We start from the raw sequence: 15712 nt of genomic DNA on the forward strand, positions 1-15712 counted from the left end.
TCCCAAGTGTGGGTGTATGAGTAGTAGTGAAACAGCTGTTGGTCCAGATGGACAACACTCTTTGTGGTGGTGACTAGACAATGTCATACTGTTAACATGGAAATGTCAAATTAAACATTAATATTATGAACAAAAATCATACTCAAAGTATCATTATAGCTGCACATGTATGCATGTTATAAATATACTATATACTGATGATACCTAAGTGATTTAATGTGTTTTAGTGTGTCTCAGGATACCCAAGGCACCTCTTATGGGAAAACATAACGGCAGCACGAGTAAGCATCAGCAAGAACCTTCAATGAGATGCACACTAATCATGCTGGCAACACTACTGGCTTGTACTATACTCTACATACTATTATAGACTGACTCCTCATTCATTTATACAAGATATAATACATACACCATAATGATTATATCCATGAAATCACACAAAATAAAACATTATGTGCACTCATCTTGTGTATGATCTAAAATATTTTCTGCTCATCAATCAATGAGCAATAGGTTATTCATGCCCACTTATTGTTTTGTTTAATAAGTAGTATATGATGGGTAATACAACACTAAGTGATTGCATGGTCTTCAACCATGAACAATACTATGGCAACTTAAATTAAAGAGAGATGAACTGTACAACAAAATCTGTAGTAACCTATTCATTACTGGTCAAGACCTGAGAAACTGTACAAATTAATACTAGTGAAGGCTCCCCCAGGACATGCCGGAAACACTTGAAGCACTACTGACAGCAGCAGCCTATCACTTATGCAGGACTTGGCCTGTCATAACTGAGGATTCTAACCAGTTGCTTTACTTCCTAAGATCATAAAGAGGTGCAGCTTATTGTCCACAGCAACAACACCATTACATCAATGGGAACAAAGTAGTCTTGTGCTACTAATTCTTAATATGTGTAACTATTTTGTTCAGATGAAATCTAATTAATGTGATACTGTTTAAGTTTATTTTTTCTTATGCTTCATGAGAGAGAGAGAGAGAGAGAGAGAGAGAGAGAGAGAGAGAGAGAGAGAGAGAGAGAGAGAGAGAGAGAGAGAGAGAGAGAGAGAGAGAGAGAGAGAGAGAGAGAGAGAGAGAGAGAGAGAGAGAGAGAGAGAGAGAGAGAGAGAGAGAGTTTTCACTGAAACAGGGAGAGAAATCTGACATAAGAGCAGTTCTAAATCTATACAGCTTACAATAATACAGTTTTAATTCAGTATTTCTCCATGTTATGGGGGAGCCTGTATTTTATCACAGGAAATAAAGTGGCAAACCTAATATTTTTATCTCTAAAACCTTAGGGCAAGTTTGAAGCTATGAATGAAAATGAAGACCTGTGGACGGACTGATGAACTTTCTGATGGACAGACACGGACATCCTGCCTACACGACGTCACTCGGTGCACAATGGAGGTGGGACGCAATGCAAAGTAACCCATTGAGTACACAACCTGACCTGTACCCTGAACACTGCTAAGGTAGAAATGCACTATAGATACACATTAAATACTGTTCATCATTGGCAATTTACTATCAGAGCATCCACCAATCTCTCATGTCATACAAGTGCTGTTGATACACCTGTAAAAATATAACAAAGAACTAGCAATGCTTTACAATGTACACACAGTGTTGGTGATGGTGCCTCTCAGAGGTCTGCTGATTCCCTCACACAAACATGGAAAGTAGTTAGTTGTGTCAATTTATCATGAATTAAAGGACACAATGGCATTCTGCACAGTTTAAGGAAACCTAATACATATTATAAGAAAACATGAATATTTTTTATTATTAATCAACCACATGTCAACCAAATGCAACATAAATAAGTTAAAAGAACACAAACACATTCTCTGGAGATGGACTACTAGTACTGTGATGCCTCAGCCTGCATCACCCCAACCTCAGCCACACTGGCTTCTGATTGGCTACTTTCATCACATGCTCAAAGTCAAGTTTCAGTAGTAGGAATGATAATAATAATAATAATAATAATAATAATAATAATAATATAATAATAATAATAATAATAATAATAATAATAATAATAATAATAATAATAATAATAATAATGGTAACAATAACAACAGTTGATGAGCCATTCTGAGAAGTTAAGGAGAATAGATACCAAGGAAGACACAGGTGTTATGAGACAAGTTTATTTCTGATAAACTCGCCTCATAGTATGTAAATCTCTCTTTTCACCTTCACTTCCTTCCAAATAATAACAAGGATGGTGATACAGTAAACCCTACATTTAACAAATTATTGGGATGAAAATTGTAAGTCCATTAAATTTAATGTAACCTTGAGGCCACTTTTATGACTTGACAAATATAAATTTTTCACTTCTTCAAACAATCAATTTCCTGCAGTGCTTGATCTGTGCCCCTACCATCCCTCCCTCTGTCTTGTCTTCAGGCAGTGTTTTGTCATGGCACATAATAAGATAGGGAAGTGCCGCTTACAAGCATTGCAATGTAAACTCATAATATGTATATAGTAAGAAGCATCTTCCTTTTCCATGAGATTAGAGAATGAGAAGCAGCTGACAGTTATGCTTCAGGACAATTTGTACCAGTGGCTTAGCAGTCATTGAAGCTGGCTGTGTCCACTACTGTAATCAACATTTCATTTTGTATACATAATCAAATCTGATGAGTTTGAAACTTTTTTTTTTTTATTTAAGATGTTTTAGATTATTAATTAATATACTCTTTTTATTCATCTGGTGTAATGAACACAAAATTCATCATCAAGCTACATTAAACTAAGGGTTAACTGTAATAATAATAATAATAAAAACAATTATGAAAACAATAATAATAAAATAAATAATAATAGCAACTGCATTTATTTGTACAAGTATAAAGTTGCAATTCATAAAAATTCCATAATCAAACATAGTACACAAATTTGTGCAGAATCTGTGAAAAAAAAAAAAAAATTGCAGCAGAGGCCGTCACCACACCTGGGTGTCTAAGGCAATCCCAGACACAGGAAGGATCACAGCCACAGTGTAAACTTAGATGAAACACCCACATAAAAAATACAACCACCAATCATTATATCAAACCATACACTCATCATAATAAATGTGATAATGAAAATTTACTATGTACACTGCCCAAACTCCAATCTCCTGAGGCAGCCAATGAAATCAACCTAGTTTTGCAGGACAGGTTCAAGGTATTTCAACAACTCTAATTAATATTTGTCTTCCAACTTTCCCAGCTGTGCAAAGGTAATCAGAGAAAACTCCAGAAATTTGCTACCAATACAGTAAGGAGACTAGGAATAATACTAATAATGTAAACAATAGTAATCACACCATAATATAATCAAACTGTTAATGCATGAAAGTTATTTCTGCTGTTCCATACTCCATGACTGCCTTCTGGATATATATATATATATATATATATATATATATATATATATATATATATATATATATATATATATATATATATATATATATATATATATATATATATATAAATCAAGCATCATAATAACATCCCTACAGAATGAGACTAAGTGAAATTTCTTCTTTCATCTCTCCATTCATATAACAAAAATAACAAAGCTTAATATTATGCGCAAGCACAGTGAAGGCCAACGCTGTGATGGCTGACTCTCACCACTGGCAGTATCAATGATAACAGTTTCTGATTTAGCTGTGAAGATGTGCATACATCTCTCATGTACTATCAACAGGCAATAGCTACTCAGATTTCTTTGGTACTGTACTTCACAACTTTTTTTTATCTTTTTTTTTTCATAATTCCTACCCTGAGTACATCACTAGTCAAGAGAGCAAAGCTGCACACTACTTTTATTTTTGTCTTAAATTTATATTCTTTATTATGAATGACTGGTTGACTTTACATAGACATGAAACACACTCGAGACAATTTCCAGCAACAGAAATATCTCTCAGACATGTTTCATGCAAGCTTTCATTCTGCAACTACACCTTCAGAGATAAACTCCACTAAGAGTCTAGTGCGTTGCAACATTTCAAAGATAAATTTGTCTTGACCAAATACTGGCCAAACACACAAAACAGATGACATAAAATAAAGGCGATGGCACAAGATAAGATCAGTTTTACTCATACATCAGTGTTAGCAATAATAAAGTTCCACCGTATGTATGACTTTCATAATTTGATGTGTGGTGTAATTTCAGAATGGTTCTTGAAATATTCACTGAGGGCAAAATATGACAATGCTCCTTGAAAATGTGTTAGACAAGTGTAAAGCTGAAGCCTCTGCTGCATGATGCACAGCTGCCACTTGCACTCCTCTTAGTGAAATGACAAAAAATGGTTTGCAAGGGCTGAGTTATTATAATGTAACCAGTTTGTAAAAAGAGTACATTTCTGATGGCATTAACATGTATAGTGTCAAAAATCAGGCCTATTAATATCAAATAAAGCTTGATAGTGATAAGAAAATTATTCTAACAATTTTTAACAATTTTTCCTTCTTTTCTAACATGTTAATGGATACAGACTCTATGAAACATCAGCAAGCAATAAAGTAGTCATAATCACAGTCCAGGCCATAATCATTTGCTTCAGGGATACAATACCAAGACAATTGTTGGTGGTACTTTAGTAAGACCAAACTAACTCGCTATAAGACCTCATGAGTTTAATACCAGTGAACCAGACCAGTTATTCCTCAGATCAGGTCACCCATAAACTCTTACAAAATTATGCTTTTGTCTCTGTGTTGGATCTTCAGAAGCACATAAGCTCAAGTCATCCAAGCACACACACATCATAGGTTATCTTGATTGTTATACTCTGTATGTACATACTTCTTCATTCCCAAGTGTTTGTGTATGATGGCTGCTAAGTGTTTGAAAAATGTATAAAGAGGGAATGACATATAATGCAGGTACAATTAATTGTGAAGACAAGAACTTTTTAGTTCTTAAGATATTCCCCTCCTGCATCATAAAGAAACTCTTCATCTTGATGATGCAATGATGATTAAATTAGGAATGTCTCAAAATATATATATCCCATTGTACACACACACACACATACACACACACACACACAATCATCATCATCATCACAAAGTACTAGAATAAACTATGAAGGAGAGGAGGAGTGGACAAGCCACTCACTTCTCTGGTAACAGAATGCACAGAAGTGAAATCCATGGATAGCTGAGTTCATATCCCAGCAGATTCCTCCAGCCAAGTGTCATCTCAATGAGAGCCAATAACAATGATCCATATGATGTGTATGATCAATAAGCTACTGTCTTTCATGAACAGAAAAGCAATTTCTAGACATAAGACAGTTTCAAGTTGATAAACATGTGAATATGAACACAACTTAATAAGTTTTGTAAGTGCTGCTCTTTTATTTGGTTATTCTACCTTGTTAAAATCATATTTGCACTTCACTCTTCTGTCCTGAATGCTGCCTACAATGTGGAATGAGCAAGCTGTGTAGAAACAGTAATTCCAATAAACACTAAACTTCATTATCTCTCTCTCTCTCTTAGAAAAAATAAAAAGAAAAAAAGAAAAAAGAAAAAGAGAAAAGAAAGAAAAAGAAAAAGAAAAACACACACACCCTCCACAATTAACTTAGTAAGCTATCCCACCAGCTCATCTGAGTATCTCCAGCCCTTCCTGTATATGAAAGATATTTTGAAAGAAAATTGTATATAAGTACTTAATTCATACACTAATGTTTTTCTCCTCAAAGAATTAAGACAGCTCAGTGATCTAAAAGCAGAGGGAGGCTGTAGTGTTGCTCCACAGAGTTTTGGCATGACTTTGAAAATATCTATAATTATAAAAAAGAGTCCCCTGAGCTTGGTACCTAAGACCCTACAGCCCAGCTAAGGTTAAGAGAAAGCAATGCCTCTCTCACCAAGAAACTGCCAAATATCATGACTGAACTAACAGCCTTTCGACCATGAGCCAAGCATTGTACCACACAGCTATCAGGTTCACATCACCTTTTTATTTAATTTATTTAGTCAAGAGGCAATAACACGAAGTATAGCTGGATTGTTATGTCAGGCATTAGCACAGCAGAGAAATGTGGTGAGTACTGATGAAGCAGCACTAGAGACAACTTGACAACAGTGGCCAGCTATAAAGGCTTGGTGCTTCTGTCTAGATTATTATAAGTGGTCATTTGCAGAAAGGGCAACATTACAAGTAGGTATGTGTCAACTCAGTTTTTGTCCTCTATGGAAGAATAAGAGTCACATTTGTGTGATGCAGTTGTAAACATACTGCACCAAAATAAAATGTAAGTTAATTATGGAGAGTGTATTATGTGTTGTCACAATCCAAGTTACACATGGCAAGGAAACAGTGCACTTCTAAATATTTGCAAACAGGAGTGATATTCTTGACAACCAAGGACTAATTCCAACAGCTATGATATATACACATACAAATCTGCAATATTGATAAAAAAATAAAATAATAAAATAAATAAATAAATAAAAAACTTTGGCACTTGCTATGTATTGTTCTAGAGCCCTGACTTTTTGCCATGTATTCTGAAAAATAAAAATAGATAAATAAATAAAACTAATAATAAAATGTTAACAGAATAAAACAATGAAGCAATCACTGTATCATCCATCATGGGTAAAAAATACAGTGAATGCATGAGAAGCAGCAACAGCAGGACAATAGTACAATTAACATGCTATAGGGACAATGTATTGTCTACTGTGCCCTGAGAGGCGGTGAGCTGTGCTGGGTGTGCTGTGGTCAGAATCAAATCATCATAATGTTTCCCAACTGCACTCTTACGAGGCAATCAGCTGCTGCCTTGCAGGCAGCCAGCTAGTTAGGAATACATGGTGACTGGATACTGACTGACTGCCTGATTGATTTAGTGTGGTGTGGTAATCTGAGCAGCTACTGCCATGGCTGAAGGATGCCTCTCCCCACAGTGACCATGCCAGGAGGGCAGCACACTCCTGGCACATAGCACACCTGGTGGGTGGGTGTTAAGACTGCTTGGCAGGAGAAACGTTTCCAACACTGCCAGGCACTTCAGTATTATGTGTCATCTTTGGTATAATGAGCTGCAGTAGACGCGTGTAACCATACCTTGCAGTAACACCCTTCTTGCATGCGCCAGCAAAAAAAAATTCTCTTGTCCATGTCAGGTAATACTGCTGAGTTCACAAGTGTACAAGTACAAACAGAGGAACTGAGAAGGTGTACATGTAACTGAAACAATGTAGATCAGTTGTGTTTTGTCTCACGCTTCATATAGGTGTACCAATTAGCAGCTTACATTAATTTCTCAGCTATAATCATCTTCAATCTCATGTGCATTATTCTCTAGTGCTATCATAACTGAGAGCAGGAAAAAGCAGGGGTGAATACATCACAAGCAATAACCTCATACCTTGCATTCCAAAACATTCACTAATTTCTCATACAAGCCTTTGCATAAAAAAAAAATAAATAAATAAATAAAAAATAATAATAATAAAAAAATAAATAAATAAAATAAAATAAGCTCCTATTTATACCACACACAATCAATGCATTGGGAGTTACTTGGGCAGAAAGTTGCCATTTGCTGTACAGTGCATGCATAACTCTTCCATGGTAGATCTATGCAGTACTCACACAGTTGTAATGATTAAATCAAGCTTTACACTATGACATTGTTTGGCTGCACTGATCCATCAAGAATATATTTTGATGTCTCATCTTCTGGCCTGACATATCAAAATTGGCTGGCAATGTGATGTGCAGCTAAAGTTTGAGTCTAACAGATCTGAACTTCCTGTCTGATGGAGAATAACACATCATGTCCTGCCACATTCCTGCACTGAGGCAAGTTTACACAGACACGGCTATCTAATTTCCCTTGAAAGTGTATCATTGAAAGGTGAGCCATTGGCCTGGTATACAGATAGACAGCATCTGAAGTACTGTGTGGAGGAGTGGTGTGAGTACCACTCACCATTGGCCTGGTATAAAGATAGACAGTATCTGAAGTATTGTGTGGAGGAGTGGTATGAGTACCACTCACCGTTGGCCTGATATACAGACAGACAGCAAGTATCTGAAGTACTGTGTGGAGGAGTGGTGTGAGTACCACTCTTTAAAAACCTCATAAAATGAGTCAAAATTTGTGTAGCTTTAACCTGCAGCAATTTTGTTGTTATAGCTAAAAAAAATTAAAAAGCACAATAATGCTTATTACTACTTGAGAGAGAGAGAGAGAGAGAGAGAGAGAGAGAGAGAGAGAGAGAGAGAGAGAGAGAGAGAGAGAGAGAGAGAGAGAGAGAGAGAGAGAGAGAGAGAGAGAGAGAGAATAAAATTTTCAAAGTGTCTCTTCCATCCTTTTAAAGACTCTTTCTCTCTTAACTTTCTTCTATCCACGTCTTTCATTTTAGTATTATTTCATATTCTATATATTCCCCTTTTCCTTTGCACTTCTTACTTGTCTATAACACCAATAAAACAACATGTGGCTCTACCACCAATGCACACCAGGTGCAGCATCACCAGTCAACATGACTCAGTAGGACTACCCTCATGTATTTAGATATTGGGCCATGTCATTCACTGTGATGTGACTGATGGTCATGATATCAAGAGGCAGACCACCAAGCTTTCAATTGTGGGGAATTCTTTCCTGAGGAAATTTTATTTTTGTAGCACAGAGGTGAAGCTGGAACTGTTGAGGAGCCACTGCTACTCTCTCTACTTGACTGTACAAGTTATACAAGTTGGACTTTGTGAACTATCTCAAGGTCTGTCATCAGTTTGGGTGTACTATGTCGACATTCTGCATTCAGCATGATGAGCAGGATGGAAGGGTTCAAAATTCCATCATCACCTCCCAACATGAAGAGTTTGGCCTATGTATAACAGGAGTGGCTGGGCCTGCTGTGTGTACGGAATGTGGGGCAGTGTTGCTGTACACAGGAATACTATGCACACCTCAGCACAGCTCGATGTACAGACATGCTATGTATGCCTGATACTATGTACATCCTACATATGATTATTTTTACTATCACCTATTCTTTCCTTTATAAAATACACTTTTTACATGCCCAGTTTATTTGTATTTAAGTATTTTGGTATTTAGGTGCATTTGTATGAAGTAAAATTATTATTATTATTATTATTATTATTATTATTATTATTATTATTATTATTACTATTATCATCTCCCTTCAGCCTTTTATCCACAGCCCTATAGTCAATTCATCTCCTCTGCTCATCTTCCACTCTCCTTCAAGTATACAAGTAGATCATTTTAAGGCAAAAGAAGTAATTTGCTACGAAAACCTCCTCTAAGTACAGACATCCAGCCGCTGCTCACCATTCTCATTTAAGTCACATACTTCTCATTTACTCACAACTTCATCCACAATCTCGTCAGCCACTTCTACATTCCTGTCACCTACCACGATGAAACTTTTTTCCTTCCTGGAAAGTTTTACAAATTCATTTGGTCATTCCAAAATTTTGTTTTCATTCTTTTCATCCACTGTTTACATTATATGGTGTGCAGCTGTGTGTGTATACACACACACACACACACACACACAGGCATACTTGACTACTCCAGTTTTACACTTCAGGCTTGAGTGCTTCCATTCATAGTGACACATTTCTACAATCTTCACTGTCAGGCATCAGAACTGCAAAACATTCCTTAATTCTTCCCATAGACAAATCCCATTCACACATTTCCACTAAGCATATCTTCCCACACACTACCTTTTGCCACATACGAGTATGGCTGTCTAAGCAGACACTTGATCCACACATTCCCTCCTTCTAAAACCAAACTAATCTTCACAAACCACTCCCTCTGTACGTAACTCTCTTAATCAACCAGATGGTATAAAATAATTAATATGAATATTCATAGTTATGGGCATGAGTGATATGTATTTATAGGCACAACAGGTAAGATTGGCTGAAAACTGAGATACAGAGAAGTAAGGAAGAAAATGCAGATGGCAGTCAGCAGCTTTGGACATCAGTCTTGGTGAAGCTTACAGAAATACAAGTTGTGATGCACAGATGCAACATTAGACTTGAAAGTGAAAATCATACAAAAATCCAGTACAGACACAGCTAGAGTTCCCAAGACTGTTCATACTTGGCCTCTTCAAGTTAGCTAGACCTGGCCTAACACACTTGGGTTCCTTGTTGTAGGTGTTTCCACATGTAACTGTTATTGAATATAATGAAATGTAGATACAATGAGTGTACAGAAGCATCTATGCTTAATATAGCATCATATGTGGGTGGCCAGAGTGAATTCCTCATTTTTCTCCAGTGAGTCCCACATTTAAAGGTGTAACACAACATTACTTTCTTGATCCTGGCATCTTTCCCACATTAGATGATACTGTGTCTGTATATCTACTCCCTCCCTCACAATCTTTGGCATATTCACAGCTGCTCCTTCCATGTCATACACAAGTGATCTGCTTAACAGGTGTGTTGGTTGCTTGTATAATGATATCTACCTTAAAACATGACTACTAATGAAGTACACAACATTGTGCCCGAGACATTTTGTTCAAAACACTACTACTCAACAGCATGTACAATACAGCATAAGTTTACTATCTAAAATTACCTCAAATAACATGCACCATAAAAATCATAACATTTAATAAAAATAGTATTTAGGAAAATACAAAATGCTGAAATGTTGATTAGTAAATGATGATGATAGTAATGATGATGATGATCATAATAATTATAATAAAAATAAATAAAATAATAAAATAATAATAATAATAATAATAATAATAATAATAATAATAACAGAATGTGTATATAATTTACATAATGCCTCTTTAAATATCTATTTACATGGACAACTTTATGATTTGAGCATCAATTTCATTCACAGTTTTGTCAGTTATTGCAAGATGAAATAATATTTACTGAACTTTGTGCTGATAATTTTTGCAAAATCTCCTATTTGATTTTACAGATAATGGACATCTTTATGGAGATATTAAAGATTGCTTAAAGCCCAATATACTTACAGGAAACTGAAAAACACAAGTATTAAGACATGTTTCCAAGGTATGGTGTGGTGGACTTGAGACAAGCTGTAAGAGTAAGTGGGCAGCTTGTGCAGGCACTGCTACAGGTGTACAGCGGGTCCAGGAGCTGTGCAGGCAGCACACACACTGATGCATTTGGTATAACTGTGGGTGTACACCAAGATTTTTCCAGACTCCAGAAAATTTTTCAGAATTGAAAACAGGACACCTATGATAAATTTTTGCATGTAATTGCTAATGGTTTGGAAGATGACATAGTACTTGGGATGTAAAAAGAGAGAAAATTGCAAGGAAACCATAGGCTTGAGAATAATGGATGTAATACCTGACTGGTGACTCACTGTGGGCAGAGACGGAGTGAGTACCCACTTAGTGTATGCTGTGTGCATTGCACAAGGTCAGGTATATTTCATGTACTGTATTGTGAGTGGTAAGTGTAACTGTAATTATGAGTGTAATTTTGCTTGTATTATGAACACCAAGAACTAAAGGAGTCAAGATTAAGAAAACACTGATATAGAAAAGAAGGCTTGCAATTGGTTGACATGACAGGATGTTATGAAAGAAGTATAATGAGGTAGAAGCTCCTGCTCCAAACTCACTTTTTTCTTTTTAACTGAAGGGGAGGTAAATTTGGTAAATTAAGGAATCCAAAACAGTATTTTGTTTCCTGTTGCAACAACTAGTTGAGACACAAAGGCAGGAGGTATGGGGGATTGGTTAAGGATCAAAGCAATAACAATATCTTTCCTTGGAATGCTGACAGAAAAAGGAAAAATAGATTGTGGAAGTATAGGGAATGAAAGAAAATATTGCTGGAATGAACTATTACAAAGCAGATGATGAGAGAAGCACCAAGAAATATTATGGACACATTTAAGATATAAATTAATCAGACTGCTCATGAAAATGTTCAATTATGAAATAGCTACAAATAAGAGCACTGAAAGAGGGAACAACATTATGCAATGGAATATGAAGATGGCACTTGTAATGTTGCATAAACAGATGACTGATACAAAAATAAGATACAGGGGTGACCCTGGAGTCCAAATGCTCTAGTGTTCAAACAAACTACATCAGAACCATTTCTCAGAAAAAAATAAAATAAATAAATAAAGAAATAAAATGCCCTAAAATCCCAACACATTTTCAGAGACCAAACACCAACATAGCATTCAGGTTAGTTCATGTGTCTCCCCTGCCTGTTCAACCCACATCTTGGCACAATGTTCACTCAGTTTGTCATTATTTTCACCCTGATTTGTGCTTTTTAAAAATTTTTTTATTATCACCCTTGTGCATTCACCACAGATATGTGAAAATAAAACTCACACACACAGTTCTAGTTTTCAAGTTCTAGGTTTTCATAACCATCCCATCACCTGCAACTTTTCCTCGAAACATTAATTCTTAACCTTTCCTCCATTACTTATCCCTTCCACTTTATAAATTTTTCCATTTAATCCTAACTCCCATAAAAAAAAAAAAAAAAAATACACAACCATCATAAAAGGACAGTAAAATAGGAGTTGTGTGACTTACATACTATGCAAGTAAAAACCAGGACAGTTGTATGCACACTGCAATGTACTGTTTCATCAGTTTTTTCCTCTCATTATGAAAAGCAAAGGATAAACATTGATTGTGTAAGTTTAATGATTACTGATAATCATATTTGTTTTTCATAGTGTATAAATGAGAAATCTATAGAGGTTGCTACAGTTCTGCTGTGTCTAGTGAATCCAATTATTCGCAACACCAATTATTTACCCATTGTCAGGTAGATTTTTTACCTCCAGGGATGTGGTATATTTGCCCCTGGTTGAGTCACTGAGGCATGTGATTTATAAAATGATAATGTTAAATCAAAACCTTCTTACATCCAAAAATATCCTTGGGCTTTTCCATTATCTTAAAGTAACAATGTTCTCAAAAACCCTCATTTTTACTTTGATGTTTTTTCATAATCCCTTGTAAGCCTTTATAAGTGTGTTTCCAACTGGTGAGCTGCAGAGGGTTGTGAAGCACTTCATACAAAACAGAGCACTGGGTATCCTAGGATCAAAGTAAGGATTCCAGTCAAGAGTTAAGAAACTGGCACTACAGGCTAAGGGGGTCACTGTGTGATCTGCCGATATGCTCTTGCCAGTAAGATACTTTCTGCCTCTCTGAAGAAAGTGTTTCATTCTGTGATCAAAATTGTAAATCAGATGAAGACTGCAACACTCAACACTCTCTCTTATTCAAAGAATTATGCAAAGACATGAATACTGACCACGAGACTCTTCTCTTCTGCACAGCAGTATGTTGGTTGTCAGAAGGAAATGTTGTTAACTGTGCCTTCATCATGAAAGATGAATAAGGTTATTTCTAGAAATGAAAAAAAAAAAAAAAAAAATTTTGTTGCCCACTTCGATGATGAAGCACAGAATAAAAAGGTTGCTTGCCTTGCAGACATTTTTGATCAACCAAACAAACTAAATTTAAAACTTCTTTAAGACATCCTACATGTTTTCCTATCCAATGTGTGTAAATAGCATTGGAAAGCCAGTATAGGAGACATTGCCATTTTAAAAAACTTTGTGGAGTGATGGATGAGTCTGAAGCCAACTAGATCAGTTCCTAAAAGATTAAATAACTGAATATCTTCAGTTTCTAGAAAAAGAATTTGAGTGATATTTCTCTGAGCTCAACAAAACAATGCAAAATAGGAACAGACAGGATGTCAGAGATGACATGAGATTGGCTCTGCTAGTAGCAAATACTTGGCCCAAATTTGAAGTTTTGTTGGTCAGATGCAGCCCCAAGCATCTCATTGGTTGACTTGGCTAGCTGTTGCAAACTCTGTATGCAAATTTTCCTATGAATTGAACTCTTTCAAGAGGGAGGTTTCAAGACACTTATCCTGTAATTTTTGACTACTGCTTTTGACTCTGTGACTCTGTTCGGGGATCGGCACCTCGGTGGGCCTTTTTTTTTAATTACAGTTTTGTTGCCCTTGGCCAGTGCGTACATAAAAAAATAAATAAAATAAATAAATAAATAAACAAATAAATAAATAAAATAAAATAAATAAATAAATAAAAATAAATTAAAGTAAAAAAAAAAAATAATAAAATAAAATAAAATATTAATAATAATAAAGAAATAACAAAGCTTTTTTTATTTTCATAATTTTTATTGTCCAATAATTAGGTTTGAAAAATTTATTTTTTTATTAATTTATTAGTTTTATTTCATTATGTAAAAGCTAAACTAATGTTGCAATATATCTTGCTAATATAAATAACTACAGAATTCATTAAATTTTTTTTATATATAAATTTTCCTTTCCTTTTACATAAAAATAGATGTAGACAGCTGCTGGTAGTGGGGACTGTGTGATTTACAAGATTTTGGGAAAGGGTTTGTGAGGGAAGAAATGTTGGGAACCATTGCTCTATGATCTGTGTTTTCCTGTGCTTGGTAGTTCACTTCATGGCATCTACTGCTGAAGTATCTACAACAGTAGACAGAAGTGTGTGGTACCTGTCTTCCATTCCCACACTACGATTTTTACATAATTAATACATAATGCTTTTTAATATTTTATAGGATGACCTCTTCACTTCTCCTTGGCATGAAGACATTGGGGAAGTGATATATAAAGCTTCCTTAGGTGCCAGGGTGAGCTACTGACCCAAAACTCACATAATACTACCTCCACCTTGGGAGGAGAGAACACATCTTCCTGTGCAGATCCTTGTCCATCATGTGCTACATCTCAGTTAAACTGAGGTCATAACTGTTAACTGCCACTTGGCAAGACAAACTGTGACAGACTTGGCAGTAACAACCTGGACAATAGGAAGCTTACCATTTCACATCCCCAATGTTTCCATGCAATGAGAAGCAAAAAGGTCATGCTACTAACTATTACAAGTATAATGTATCAATTACCAGTTTTTTCATTAGATAAATTTTTGCAGTGTGGCAGTGGGAGGCAAGAGCAATATATCATTACCAACTACTAAACACCCAGAAATGATTGAAAAATATTCAAATTGCTTGAATTATAAAACAAACTCAACTAAAACAGTGATCTTCATAAAAATTAATCTTTTCATAAAAATAACTCCTATAAAATTTTGAAAAAATTTTAGATGTAAATCCTGCTGTTCATAAATTACTACATAGGTAATATGTTAACTTACCTTCACTTAACAGCTTCCTTATTTATTTTTTATTGAGCTAAAAAGGGATTTCCTGAAAAGTCAATCCCAAATATGGAAGAGGGAACAGCCACCCATACCAGGAATGATGACGGCTTCAGTTCACTCATGTACTGTACATGATGCCTTGACTGAGCAAACCTAAATAAAGTTTGAGAAGGACAAATGTATCTTGAAGTGCAATACTACATGTAAGACCAAAGAAATGTGGATGGAAGGCACCAGTCATTTGATGGGCAATGCAAAGGAAATTGTTGCACAATTCAAATCCTTAAGTTCTTATGTTATAGTTCTATTTGGCAAAGTTCAATAGTTTTTAACCTACATTTCTGTCTATTTGACTCTTTCTTCATCACAGGACTCCTTTCTAAATACTCTCTTGGTGCTCTGGTAGATAGTCAGTGTTCCCCTAAGCCTGTCAAC

This window comes from Scylla paramamosain, chromosome 31 (assembly GCF_035594125.1).
Source record: "Scylla paramamosain isolate STU-SP2022 chromosome 31, ASM3559412v1, whole genome shotgun sequence".
NCBI classification, from domain to species: Eukaryota; Metazoa; Arthropoda; class Malacostraca; order Decapoda; family Portunidae; genus Scylla; species Scylla paramamosain.